Below are 15138 nucleotides of genomic sequence, written 5' to 3'. Positions count from 1 at the left end.
TGGTCCCTTTTGTTTCTCCCGCCAGTTGACCCTTGCATCTACACCCCCGAGTCTCTTCTACTGCACTCGTAAGCTGCCACAGTCTTACAGTAGTTTATATTCAACTGCATTGTTTTCGTGGTGACTTTCACAGGGACCTTGAGCTCCGTGAAGATAGCAATCATATTCTTTAATATTTTTATAATTGAAAAACTATCACAGTGCTTCCTGTATAATTGGTGCTCAGTGAGGTTTTTTGTTTTGTTTTGTTTTTTTTTAATCATCTGAAAGAAGTTGTTAGAGGAGCAGTTTGACTCTGAAGCAAAGACTTTTGCAGAAAAGGTTTCGTGCACCTAGATCTCTGCGGGGTGCTAGGAAGCAAGCCACCCGGCTGCTCACATCCCTGCACCAGCCTTGTTTTTTCCCAGCTTTTTGGTTTTTTCCCCACCATCTTCTCAGCTCCTTCTGCACAATTCCAACGAACTACAGAAACCTAATAATTAGCAATCAAAATGAACTCAAGGCGGAGTTTAAAACCCCCAGCTAATGGGAACGAAATGAGGACATAGAAGTGGTCTACGGCCGTTTACCCACATGATTCATGGACTTTTCAATAGAATCTGGGGCACCATATGGATGTGCTGAATGAGCTGATTCCCTGGGCAAGAAGTCTGAAGCAGCAACCCTTTGTGCTTCTATGGGTACAAAATAGTATGAAGAATATGTTCATTGTTGGAAACTGGCCCACAGGGCCAGAAAGCATCCATTTGTTCGATATTCAGCTATTTTTATGACCAGTCATAATTATGTCCTATAAGTAGCAATTACCAATCTAAATATTCAACAAAAAATTCGCTGGTCCTTATCCTAGGTCCCTTGTTCCCTCAGCAAAAAGCAACCAGGAACAAAACACTGACCACTCGAAGTTTGTTTTTGACATTTCATGATCTCTTTTCCTCTGATATTTGCTACTTACCACCCTCACTGTCTGCTTCTGTGAGATGGCCACAACAGCGCTCCTTCCGCACAGAAGGAGTTTGCTTCGTAAGTCTAACTGAACCAAGGAATTTCATGTTCCTTTCTAAAGGATTTTGGGGAAAAATGAAAAAAAAAATCAGGCACTTCAATGAACATGAAGAAGGAAACAACTGATTGCATTGGGGGAGGAGCGTATTCAAGGGCACTGAAGTCTGAGCCCGTAGGCGACCGCTGCCTCTCTACAGGTAGGCGAGTCGGGGCGTTCAGTAACAAGGGGGATTTTGAAATATCTGTTCAAGTTTAATGGCTAAGTCATTGCTTTGAATAATTGGTTTCTTAAAAATGTTTTCAATCTGAGTCTTATTGTATCCTGACTCCATGAAGGGTTATGAGTCCCACAGTAAATAAATAGGCTCTGTATGTTCTAAAGGCGTGGAATATTGACCCCTACTCTTCCCAGCAGTGTGGTAGGGCAGAATGGCAGAGATGACTTACGGGGCGGGTCTACTACATTAATTCAGGTGACATACCCTTCCCTTCACAGATGGCTTTGACATTCTCTGCCCACACAGCCAGTGCCTTCCTCAGAGTCAGCAGTGATAGAACATTTGCTCACTTCCACACATTGAAATAACCAGTTCATAAACAGACTCCTAGAGAGTTTGTTTACACACATTAAAAAAGGATAGACTGGGTCTGTGAGACTTCATAGTTAGCACTGGCCTTTCAATGACTATTTTTAGTTAAAATATTAATTTTTTGAACATTTTGATTGGAAATGAATTAGCCATTAAACTTGAGCAAATAAAAGCAAAACATGTCATAACATTACTAGGAATGTGAAAGTTGTGGAAACAGAAAGAAAAGTTATGACAAAATGTCATTGCACTTGCAGTAATGGAACTGTTAAGCAGCTTCAAATCCTAAGTTTTCTTCTTATTTTAGTGGAAGAAGTACATATTTTAAAGGGTCTTTTAAGTGCTGCATAGCCAAAAATGTATCATATTTATGGTTTATTTTCTTGATGCACTCCTGTAGCCTTGGAAAGCAAAGTCTGTAATGAATATGACCACTCTGCATTTCTTACAGGCTTTCAGCTCTGTAAATATTACTAAGTACTTTGAAAGTCAAGATTTCTCACCGTTATATGTACTTTATGTGTGAATTATAAAAGTAAGGTAGATGGGCAGTTGAGAGTTTTATTTATCTTACCTGTTAGAGGAGAAAATAAGAGATAAAATTAATAAATGGCTTCCCTCAATCTTAGGAGCAAATTAGGATACCAACAGATTTTTTTTCCTGAACCCTCCAGCTAGTTTTGAAATCATTCTACTTTCAAGAAAATGTACCTAAAAGGGGAAATTTCTTTTTTTTTTATTTAATAATATTATACTTCTCTATAGCAGGATGTTACATAGGATGTCAAAATAAATAATAGTGCATCACTTTAGGGGCACCTGGGTAGCTCAGTCAGGTAAGCATCTGCCTTTGCCTTAGGTCGTGATCTCCAGGTCCTGGAATTGAGCCCCAAGTCAGACTCCCAGCTCAGTGGGGAGTCTTCTTCTCCCTCTCCCTCTGCCCCTCCCCCTGCTTATGCTTTCTCTGTCTCTCTCTCTCAAATGAGTAAATAAAATCTTTTTAAAAATAAACCAATAACTTATTTAGATGTCTGCATGATTTTTCTTATCAGCAGCTCTGAGAGATGATGTGACTCAGATCATGCCCTTAGTGGCACGCCAGCTGCCTATCCATACGACTACGGGGAGCACCTCTTCCTCCTTGTGCTGCTCCCTGTCTTCCATTGTAGCAGGCATCCAACACCAGTACTTCACATGAGTTGATTCTGGGGCTCTGATTCTCTGCTTATCTGGGAGGCAGGACCGGATAGTGGGAACAGGCAATGATACAGGAACTGCAAGTTATCTGGTTTACTGGGAATAGGAGATACACTCAGGAGATTGGTGAAACACAGGCTGCAAAGATAATCTAGACCCATATTGTAGAAGTCTTTGAATGACAGGCTGAGAAAATTGTATTTGATTTGATAAGAAATGGGAGTCCAATAGAGGATTCTGAGCAGGGTCTACTGTTTATATTCATTTCTCTCTCTCTCTCTCTCTCTAGAGAGAGAGAGAGAGTGTGTGTGTGTGTGTGTGTGTGTGTGTGTTTTCCATGCTACATTCCTTTATTTAGAGAGAACATACACGTGAGCCAGAGCAGCGGCAGAGGGAGAGAGAATCCTTAGCAGGCCCCGCACCCAGCGCGGAGCCCTACGCAGGGCTCAATCTCACAACCCTGAGATTGCCGTGATACGTTTTTGTAGGAGAAAGGATGGGGTCTATTAGATTTTCTTCACAGTGCCATTCACAACCGTGTGCACACAAGCGCGATTCTGTGGAGATGAGGATGGTGATGAAAGTTGGGGAAGTTTGTTACACCACGGTGCTTTTCAGAACGTCATCTTCATAAAAGGTGCAAGCATCCTTGAAAGGGAAATGTATTGCTTATAAAAGAGAAAGTAGACAATGCCAGTAAAAATGGAAATATGTATTCGCTCTGTGGAAGTCTTTAGTTTTCACTGGCAGAGACTGGATGGAAACTGAAACAAATCTCAGAGTTTCATGCTCTACTGACAGCAGAGACGTGGTTCAGTTAGCTTCTAGCCGAGTGTTTAAAGGATATTGAAACCCTTCCAGTTTACAGTACATTTGGCAGCTCTCTGTTGGATAATCTTTTTTATGTGTATTCTGTTTGGAAGTGAATTGTACACCAGTTATTTTAAGTAGTATTTTTTAATCTGTTGCTGTGTTAATTATAGCAAGGACAACGGCAACACAATCATAGACTGATGTGAATGTTTTATTCAATGAACCAAAGAAATATCCACCAGGGCTGTATAGAGATTGCAGTGGACTGAAAATAATCAAATATGAATGGCTTTAGGTAGCCAACGGCACTGACAGCTTATGAAGCTGAACACCAGATTTTTTTTTCTGCTGCAGTTTATGCGAGAGTCACTGAAGAAAGAAACCCTTGGCATGATTATATTTTCTTGTGGAATGTAACTAATTTCACAGTGGAATAATTTTGACAAGAGTTCTTAGTTTCCTCCCATATGTTTTATTTCATTTTCTAGAAAAGGGGTCCTTGCCCTGGCACATTTGAGTGCTGTCAAGCACCATAGGAAAACTGTTTATTTTTTTGTGCAGTCATCATTGACAAAAAAAAAAAAAAAAAAAAAAGAGAGAGAGAGAGAGAGAGGAAAAAAAAAGAAAGGAACACAAAGGGAAGGTGAGTCAGGGTGAATGCTCTTATGCCATTGCATGCTAGCTCGGAGACCTAAAAACCAAATAAAGCAAGGGACATCTCAGCTCCTCATCAAGGTCTGAACCAAAGAGAAAATTATGGATGAACATGTGTATGGAATTCCATACCTTCTTTCCACCCCTGCTGACCAAGTATATAACAAACTTTGTTTTAAAGACAGCCTGAGGAGTCACTGTGTTTTCATTCAACTACAGAAACCCTTGAGAAGCAATAACATGAGGAGTGGTTGATACTAGAAAATTAAATTTTCACTTTTTTTCTATAAAAAGAAATCCTAAAATTTATGTCTAGGATATACAAGGAGGAAAATAAAGGATGAATAGATGTAGTTCTAGTTAATGTAGGATTCATTGAAGGGCAGGTCACTTGTTTCCTTGAATTTCCTATTGATTTACTTCAAACGTATCATTTCTAAATAGGTTTCTGGGACTAGGGATCTTGGCCCAAAATCTTCAGTATGTTCTAGGAAGCTTTACTCTGGTACTTATTTATTTTATGGGCTAAAAAAGAAACTTAGGACCGTAAATGGGTATGAGTTTGCCTTTTCCATCTCCACCCCGTACGCACATAGAACATACACACACACCCATGACATTTTTTTGAACTGTACTCCGGATAAAAACCAATCTGCTAAATAATTGCTGCTTGTTATTGTTTAGTTAAGTCGCATAGAATAGGGAAAGGAGAAGTAGAGCCACAACGAAGCAGTGCTATAAATGTTGTTACCTGTCGCTACCACCAATTTAATCATTCCAGTTTAGCAGCAATTTAAGCTCAGAAGAAAAAAGTAAGCAAACACTAATGATCCATTCACAGAAAATTTATTGCTGACTTCTCGGTGCCTAGTGTTGTGCTAACATACAAAGGTGTGGAAAGTTGAATGAGAAATGATATCTGTTCTTGAGATCTTAAAAATCTAAGAGCAACAATATTTGTTTTTATATAACAGCAAATATAGAAATATTTATGACATAGTATAATGAGCTCAATAATAAAGGAATGGCTAATAGGCAGCTAGAGAATGAAGAGCATTACTATAAACAGAGTCAAAAGCAAACAACACAAATTTTAAAAATTGCAGCTCATGTAACAGAAAAATATATAATTTCCCTAATATGTAAAGAGCATCTATAAATGAATGAGATTACCTAGGAGAAGAATATAGAAATAATATAAACAAATAATTAAAAAGGCGATACACATGATCCTTAGAACTGTGAAAAAAGTTCTCAGCCTTAATCATAATAAAAGAAGTGCAAATTAATTTTACACTGAAATAACGCCTCTTACCTATTAAGATTGATAAAGATGCATAAGTTTGATAATACTGTGTTATCAAAAATATGGGTCAAATAAACACATATTGCTTGAGAAAGTGTAAATTGCCGCACATATACACCCAGGACGATGGAAAATGTTTATGAAAATTGAATGCTCTCAGAACAATTCCAATTTATTCTGTAGGTGTAATCGTACGTATTTGCAAAATGACGTATTATGAGACTACTAATAGCTATGAGACTATTGCTCTAAGTTCCATCGATGGGAGACTGGTTAAATACAGTATATGCTATACCTCTGTCATAAAATATCATATAGCTGTAGAATGGATATTAATAGGTACTCTATGTATTAATATAAAAATACCTCTCTCCAAAACATTTCTCATTAAGTGAGAAAAAAGCAGTGTGCAGAACATACTGTATAGGACGCCACCACTTGTGTACAACCAGAGGAAAATTATGCTTATCTTTGCTTATTTATGCATAAGTATCTTTGGAAATGCAAAAATCAGGTGATGGGAAGGAAAACTGGATGACAGGAAATGGTACAGGCTCTTCAGCGCATGCCTATTTATATTTTCAGCTTTTGAATCATGTGAATGAATTAGCTGTTTGAAAAACCAGATATAGTTTTTAAAAAAGAAAAGAGGAAGGAACAAATAACTCCAGTCTAGATGGTCAGGAAAGGCCTTAGGAAAGGAAGTGGTATTGGAGATGAGTCTTGGAAGATGAGAAGTTCAAGCAGAGAGGAAGAAAGGAACGAATGTCATGAGCAGATACTCAAAAGTATGAAAATATGTGGAGGGTCAGGAAAGCCATCAAATGGCCTTTGGAAGGCAGCTTCAAAGAGCTAAGAAGAGAGCAGTGATATATAAAACAAAGGGAATGGAAGGTTCAGGAAGAAGGGCATGATCATTAGCATCAAGAGCCGCCGAGAGGTCACTCAAGGCTACAGCACTCCCGCAGTGCGCCTGCCACTAATTCCACTTTCAGCTCTTAACTTTTTGCCATTGGACTCTGCGGTTAAGGGTGTTGGTTTTATGTCTAGTTTTGCTAATGAGTAATCTACACATTGTTTTCTATAAAAAGGTCTCTTTATTAGACACCTGTGTAATAAAAAAAATAACAGGGGCCATCACAGAGGACTTAAAAGATTAAAACATCTATTTGGTGAGAGCAATTGCATATGCTAAACAAATTATGGTTGGTTACAAAGCATTAAGTACAAAGTAGTACAGATAAATTCTGGATCTTCCTAGCACTCGGTTTATTAAGATACTTAAAAGTATTTGTTGGCTGTCATCAAATGAAGCAACATGCATGTGAATAAACCATTCTAGAGGGCAGTCTAAATGTAACGGATGATGACGGAGGTGTTGGTGACACGGTCATGGTGATCATAATAGCAGTAATGATCCTGAAATGAAGTGAAATTTTCACTTTAGCCTTGGGTTTTCCTTTACACCTAAATCCAGTTCCCCCCAGATAAGTGCTTAGCTCTGTGGTTAAATGAATAAAATTGGCTGGGGTTCCAAAAAGGCTCCATGATTTTCTGCTGGAAAGATGAGGAGAGCCTATCAGGGAGAATGAGGGTATTGGAAAGTGTAGACAGAGGAAACAAGAACATGAGCAAAGCCCTGGTCTTCGGCAAGGGCCTGATGGGTTCTAGCGTCAGACGGAGGAAGAGCTGCTGCTCTTCTGACCTGGTCATTAACTAGGTGGGTGACATGGGCCTCATCATGTCGCTTCTTGCAGCTTCAGTTGACTCACTTATAAAATGAGGAGTATCCCAGACGAGATGAATGGTTCTTAATTTTTCCCTTAGCAATGCCATTTTATTTTTCCAAGAGAACCCTGCTTAAGAAGACCGTGGAGGAGAATGGTGGGAGCGGCTCTGAATGGAGCAGGTGTGGGCAGCCGCTTTCTCTCCTTAGTAATTTTGAGGTAGCTTCAGAAGGAGGCGTTGCAACCCTTTTGTGAATGACCACATCAGATCATCTCACGGCCCTCTTCAAGTGCGAGGTTTTTAATTGTCCATGGCTTCAGTATTCTGAGAGCACTAAAAAGATGAAGAGCCTGGGGTGGGGCTGAGGGTGGGGGTGGGGCTAATACAAGAGAGCTTTTCTCAGTGTTCCCCTCCAACAGTTTAGTATCTCAACTTTTCATTGTAATAAAGCCGTTCATCTGGGTATTCTGGTGGTTTAGGTTAGCCCAGTGACTTTACCAAAATACCTATATACCAATTTCAAAATCACATAACTGAAAGATACGTGGATTGGCGATAATTTATTGTATAGACCCTAAAGGCAAAGACAATGTGAGCCATTTAAAACAATCTTAATACCAGATTATATTTACTGGCATTGTATTTTTCTCCTATATTATATTATTCTCCTATTAATCTCATATCTACCAGATGATCAGTTACTTTAGAACAGAGAACTATCAAAAGTTACTTTTCTCACAGTGGGGCTAGATTTCTATTTATAATTGATCAGAGCACACATGTGAAAGTTCATGAAATCAAAAGCTTAAATGTTGTCATGAATTGGGCTAGACTTGTAGGCTATACTGAAGGAGTCCAAGTCAGTTCATTATAGAGAAATGGTATCACACAAATAGTTAATTAATCCACATTTCTAACCCTTATGTGATGCATAACTCAAAGTTAGTAAGCCAGAGTCTTGCTTACCAGAAAGATCGATGGATGGCTACCTAACTGAAATTAATCAATGTTCTCAGAGCCTTTGCCAAAATGGATCCTGTAGGAGAAAAACTCAAGGTGCTCTGTGCCCACTTTATTCAAGAGAGTTGACTGGAAAGGGTTAAGAGCTGGTGAATGAGGAATGTGGTGGCTTTGGCTGCCCTCTGACAGCTTGGGCAGGTGTGTGTCAGCAGCATGCTTGACTTTGTGCAGGGGAGTTAAGGAAGTCCCCTTGTATATATGCCCACGATTGGCTCCTGTTGCTGGAATAAATATCGGAATGTCTTGCAGTCCTTGTAGTTCCTAGTAAGTACTCTGCGTGACTGACACGTGCTTCAGAAAGTAGCCAGACTGGGTAAGAGACAGAAGGGAAAGAAAGAATGATATCGATAGCCTCCACGGGGGATTTATTTTAAAGCCTGCCATCTTGTCGACATTGTTTCAACACGACAGCTGAGTCTGCTGCCAAGTATTGAACATCTGACCCACTTGGCTCATCACTTTAAGCTGTGCCTTGTTCTAAATGGAAGGGCTGACCCTCTGAGAAGCCATAGTCTGAATCTGAGTTTGGTTCACCACCAAGTTCAAGATGATTATCTGAAGTTTGTTTAAACCTCAAGGGAGTTTAAAATTGAACTGAAAAATCTCACCAGAACAAATTTCTGCAGTGATTTTTAGCCTTTCAGCTTTTGCTTAGAAATGACGTGAAAGCAGCTTCTGTCCTCTGGCCATTTGGGATTGGATGGTAGATTCCAGATAGATCACATGCCAATCTGGTGATATTCCAGCAGGGAAAGAAATTTGTTTAATCATTTTTGAAATGAGAAATAGGGTGTGGAATTTAGTGTCAGGTTTAAACATTGTTTAAATTGTGTTTCTTCAGCCAACAGATATTTTCATATACAACAGTTTATATATTTCATTCAGTCCCAGAGACTGAGATTTTTTCCTACTAAAACTTCAACAGCAAGGATAACTCAAATATAACTCTCAGAAATAGTTAATAAAAGTGTAAACTTCGGAGTTAGACATGGGTTTAAATTTTGGCTCTATCACTTCTTAGAGATGAAACCAAGAGCAAGTTATTAACCTCTCTGAACTTTGATTTACTTATCTTTAAAATAAGGGCTGGCAATGGTCCCTTTACAGGCCTGAAATGAGGATTATATAACCTCTAAGAATAGTGTCTGGATCACAGTAAGTTCTTTAGAAACGGTTACTTATTTTTACGTTAATAGAGCACACAGTAGACGTGTAATATATGCAATTAACCCACAGACTTTTTAAAGTCACATTTGCCACCATCCTTTCCATGGCAAGAGATTTTATTGAACACAGTAGTGGCAGGAATGCAGTGATAATTTTGGAGAGGGATGATGATACTAAATATTGCTATTTTATTTTATAAGTTTTTTGTAAAACAGGAATCACATCCTTATATGTCACTGCCTATTGTTGGTATTTGCTATCTTTTCCTTAAAAAAATCTGCCATGCCGCTTTCCGCCATCAGTCAATATTTTAACAATTTTTAAGAAACAATAATTCTTTTCATAATGATGAGACAGGACGGGCCTTGTTTAGATTGGAGATTATAATTCAAGAGGTTTTGATCCTCAGACTCTTGTCTTCCTAAAATGGAGGTACGTGGCCATTCTTAGGATTGTAAACTAGGCCAGGCATGATAATAGTCCCAAGCTAGCTGCAGAATTTGCACCAGTATTGAACTGGCTTCAAGTGGCAATTGAGGACCAAAATATATTAACTAACTTGTGACATTGAGGCTGGACTGTGTAGGCAACTTTTCTTCCTAATTGTTTATCTGGTGACACCATGTAGCCTCATGTAACCGAATCAATAGTGAAGTCACGGTGGATTACTGAATGGGTTCGTGACCACTCACACAGTCTATCTAGCATTTCATGGCGCAAAAATTTAAGAACCATGAATCTGCATTTAAATTGGTGGTTCTAAGAGTTTTTTGTTTTTTGTTTTTTTTTTTTTCATTCTTCAATTTAGTTGTATGGCTCGGTCCATAAAATGAGGAGGCAGCAAATATTTCTGAGTAGAGAGTACTTATTTTGACATATGAAGAGAGGCAGCAGAATTCAAGCTATTCCATAGGATAAGGGAAGTTATAGTGCCTGATTTCGTATATGACTGGAATTATGCACAGTGTCCATTCCAAAAATGGAGCTTTAAAAATACTTAGAACAAAGTTGTTATGGGGATAATAGCTTTTGCATAGGTTACTTTGAAGAGAAATATGCATCTAACTGATAGGTAGTTTTAATGCCTAAACAATTTTGTTTCTTTACCGTGCTGTTTTTATTTACAAATCTCGTCTTTCTCCTGAATACCAGCCTTGTGCTGCCCATTTTCCCTATGTCGCTTTATTTAGAAAACTGAAAATTCTGCAATAGCTCATTAAACACTCATTTCAATTCCATATCAAAAGAACTTGTTACTAGTAGCCAGTCATTATGTCGTCCTAGTCACACTTAAGCATCAGTCAGTTTTCATAGGAAAACAAAACAATGGATGCCTGATTGTTTTTAATTTTCTAAAAATAGGTACTTAATTTCCTTCAAAGGAAAATGAACATTTTTCCCCCTAAAGTTGACTAGTTAAGTGTACGAGTCATGAAAGCAACCAACTGTGCAGCAAAAGGCAGTCGCTTATGATCTGGTCCATTTACTAAGTGCACAAATTTATTTTCTAAACTGCATCATAGGGAATAATAATGGGACTGATCATAATAAACAGGCCCATAAGAAGGATGGCCTTCAACTCTTTGAAACATGACAGTATATGCATTTATTAAAGACTCAGAAGAAAGGCTGCTTTCAGTCCCCGTGTACATTTTCCTAGATTAAACTTCAATCTTTCATATTATATTCTCAATTTTATGTGTGTGTGTGTGTGTGTGTGTGTGTTCTTAGGAACCATGAAAAACACAGTTATCACTTCTTGCCGAAGTCTGTTACATGGTAGACTATTCTCTGGGTTCAGTGCGTGCTATTCCTTTTAGAAAATATCTCATATGCCTCAATCTGTTCTCTCCTCTAACCTCTGTGACTGTTTCTATTTCCCTGATTACTTGAGGAATATAAAATGTCCAGACTGTTGTGTCAAATGTCCGGTCATTCCAGTGGCTTGGCACCTGCGTTATGTACACTGCCCCAAAGAGAGATGACTGAACGGAATAGGGAATTATTTCACTGCTCCTACTCATCGCATATAGGCTAATAATGTTCTTGCTCTTTTTAACGACAGTATTACCTTGTTGGTAACTATTTCTTTTAATCTCACCAAAAGGCACTTAAAAACATGAATTGTACTCTACCCAGTCTCTTCATAACTGTGTTCTGTTAGTTTCTCATCACTTCTTCATTTAATCGGTGCCCTTTTGAATACCACTCCAATCTGCTAAGAACGGCTGGGTACTTGGAAGGTTAGGGGGGGAAAAGGGTGAAACAGATTTAATGATAAGTAAAACTTCCCTGAACATTTTCTTTTCTTTCTTTTTTTTTTTTCTGTTCTTTATTAATGTGTATGGTCCCATCTCAAAGGGGCTTTATCTTACCTCTCACTGAATGATGGAGTTGACAAAGAGTGTTGTAATTCAAATTCCACTCAGGTTAGTCTTTTAAAAATGTAATAGATTTTATTTTGAGCAATTAGTTTTAGGCTTCAGATCTCTGCCATGCTTTCTAATTTACTCTCACAGTGCCATGAGCACAAGCAACACAGGTCATGTCTTCTATGAGTCATTGTGAAATAAAATGAAATGGTCATAAACTGTGCAGTACCACTGGCCTATTTGTTCTTTAAATAAAATTGCTTCTCCTAAATACACCCTGTTGATAGTAGGGGGGTGCTTCATACCTATTTTTCTTCCTTCATGTTCTAGCAGTTCTTTCATTTTGCTCATTCATTATTAATATATTCTAAAGGGTCATACTTTCCAGGTATGCTGTATTCTTTTCTTAAAGCAGCAATCTTGGTATTCTCATCTCCTCTTGGTCCTCCCTCCTTGCCAAAGTTCAGTTTCTCAGCCGATCTCATACAAGGATGAAGAGATGGTTGCCTCCCTGGGCTTTTCAGAGTCTCTTAATGACTCTTACATTGCTCAAAGGCTTCTCTCCCCAACCTCTAGTCTTTAGAAATCCCGATTCCACTTTTTTCTTGTTTGTCCTTTTAACTAGTAGGTGTTGCTTGGAAAGTTGAAATTCCTAGTCTAAAACTTGAAAGTGACAAGCCTAATAGAAATTTCATAGTCGCTGTTTTGTAGAAAATATAACAATATAATGAGGGAATATAATTAGTTTATAAAGAAAACACAGGCAATTTGGTCATGGATATTGAACCAAAGAAATAAAGAAAACATGACAAGTTGAGGTAAAAGAATGTTTTCCAATTTAGAAAAAGCAATTTATAGTCTAGGTCTATGGAAATCCCTTTTAAAATAGTGCAGAGGCCAGAAAATATATAATGATTCTCTACCTAAAGAATGGTGTATGATTGGAATGACAGACTAATTTGGGGGAAGAAACCAAATTGCTTTAGTGATATTTGTGCTTTCCCCTCATAAGCCAGCTCCCTTTGCTACAGCAAAAAGTTATTAACCTAGAATTTGAAATTTTAAAGTACCCTGAATTCTGTTTTCTGTGAACAACTGAAATCCTCATGTACTAGACAAAATGAAATTTCAACAACTGAACATTCGATCTGAAGATCTTCTTACGGGGGGGTTGATAACGAACAGGATTAATGGCAGCGTTTGGTTTCATGCAGTAATTTTCACAAAAGGTAGGGCGCATACTAGACTCCACGAGTTGCATTGTAATCAAGCTACTCTTGTAATGAATGCAGGCCCTTAATTTATTGAAACTAATTTTGAAATCATGGTACCATACATACCATCTACTGTAGAAATAATTTATAAACATTAATTGCAGGAAAGAGAGGAGCCATTTGCTTCAAAGAGCCCATCAGCAAGCTGTCCTTCCTGTTTTATCAGTAAGCAAAGCTGAGAGCAAATAACAGATGGAACTGTCCCTTGGTGGCGGCACAGAGCACTCATGAAATATAGCACAATCTTCCTCCAGTGTGTTATGTTTCTAACAGCGGAAGATCAGAAGCAGGCGAGGTGTGGGCTAGGATGAATGAATGCCTCTGATGAAACATCCTTTTCTTCTAGGAAGATTCCTGTAGCAGATTGGGCTTTAGCAGTTGATCTCAGTGGCTTGAGACAGTGTCATTACAGAATGCATCTGGAAGATTCTGCAGGAGGGACAAACCTCGGAAGACCAAGGTGAATCTAAGGCCTGATCTGTACTCTTAATGGGTGGTTAAATTCTAGTTCCTTTAAATAGCCATCAAAGACACCGCAGAACCAAAGATAAAGCTGCCCCAGACACCGAAATTTGGGACTCATTTACCATCTGCCACAATCATTTCATCCTCTTGCAATATTTTATCCTACTTACTAAAACTACAAGAAGGTATTTGTGCATTTTACGTGTGTGGGTGTGTGGCTAAAATCTCCTTCTGCATCTGTTGTTTGTATAATCATGCTGAAGGCTGTTACTAGGGCTGGGGAAGCTGGATTTAGTATATACTTTTTTTTTCCCTAATGGAAAAAATCTATCAGCCCAACTTCAGTGACTATTAAGAAACAGCTTTTTAGGCGGTGAGATAGGAAGTGGTCCTCAATTCCACTAGTGTATCATTTATTCATGCGTCGTTCACTATCGCTTTTCATCGTAAGTTTACTAAAGGTTTTCCACTCGCCCAAGGTTCCTAACTCTGGCTCATTCCCTCCACATTGAGCACTGCTCTTAGCTTCTGTTTAAGTGAAAAGATCAAGACTATGGGAGAGAACTCTTTTTATAAAAACAACTGCAACGTTCCTTCCTTCCTCCAACTTACAGTATCCCGGTCTTAGTTCTTTCCTCTTCTCCGATTTTAGGTAGAAAATTACCCTCCTCCTCATGAAGTTAATCCAAACACATGTATTCTTAATTTTACCCAATTCCATTCATTTCAATTAATCCCTTAATTACTGAAATATTCAGCCTTTTTCACTTAAATGCATTCCCCAATTGACTTGTCTTTATCCCTTATAAAGGAAAAGAAAAAAACATTACTTTCAAGACTGTTGCCCTTCAAGCTACTATCATTTCTATTCCTACAAAACTTCTTGGAAGATTACTATACAGTTCCTGTCATCAATTTTCTTCATTTACTCTACTCCCATTTTCTGCTCGCCCATTCTCTGAAACTGTTCTATAAAAGTGCGCGTTTCCTATCTATTCAGTACAGTCGTCATAGTTTTTTACTCTTCCGCGGCCGAGTGCTCTTTCTGCTGGGTGTAAATCCTTGGGTTTCTACTTCCTGGCAGAAAGCAGAGTTTCGTGTTCAAGAATAAGGAGATCAGACGCTCTTTGCGCACCCCGGAAGCGAGGACAAAGGCACCTGGTCTTGGTTTGGCAGTCAGAGGGTCCCGCTTGAGGATGGAGGGGATCTATCCCCAGAGGGGCAGAGCAGAGCCTGGGACAGAGGTGATGGTGTTAGCTGCAGAGTCTCTGGTGTTCGAAACCAGACTTTCTCCTTCAGTGTTTCCTGTTGATTATCTCTCTTGGTTCCTTCCTGTTTTCTGAGCCTGATTTTTCAAGTTTCACATCACTCTGGATGCTAACTAAAACCTTTGCCATAGACTCCTTTTCCTCCCTTAATTTTGCCATATTTGGTGTATGTTCTTTTGAGGTAAAGACCTTGCTGATACACAGAAAGGTACTTGGGAATGGGTTTAATGTAATGGAGCCTTAGGGAAAGTGGGGTTAGGAGTGACGAGGTGGCTGGTT

The sequence above is a fragment of the Ursus americanus genome, chromosome 13 (genome assembly GCF_024610735.1).
Source record: "Ursus americanus isolate L20-20 chromosome 13, mUrsAme1.1.p, whole genome shotgun sequence".
NCBI classification, from domain to species: domain Eukaryota; kingdom Metazoa; phylum Chordata; class Mammalia; order Carnivora; family Ursidae; genus Ursus; species Ursus americanus.
This window is presented reverse-complemented; position numbering follows the sequence as displayed.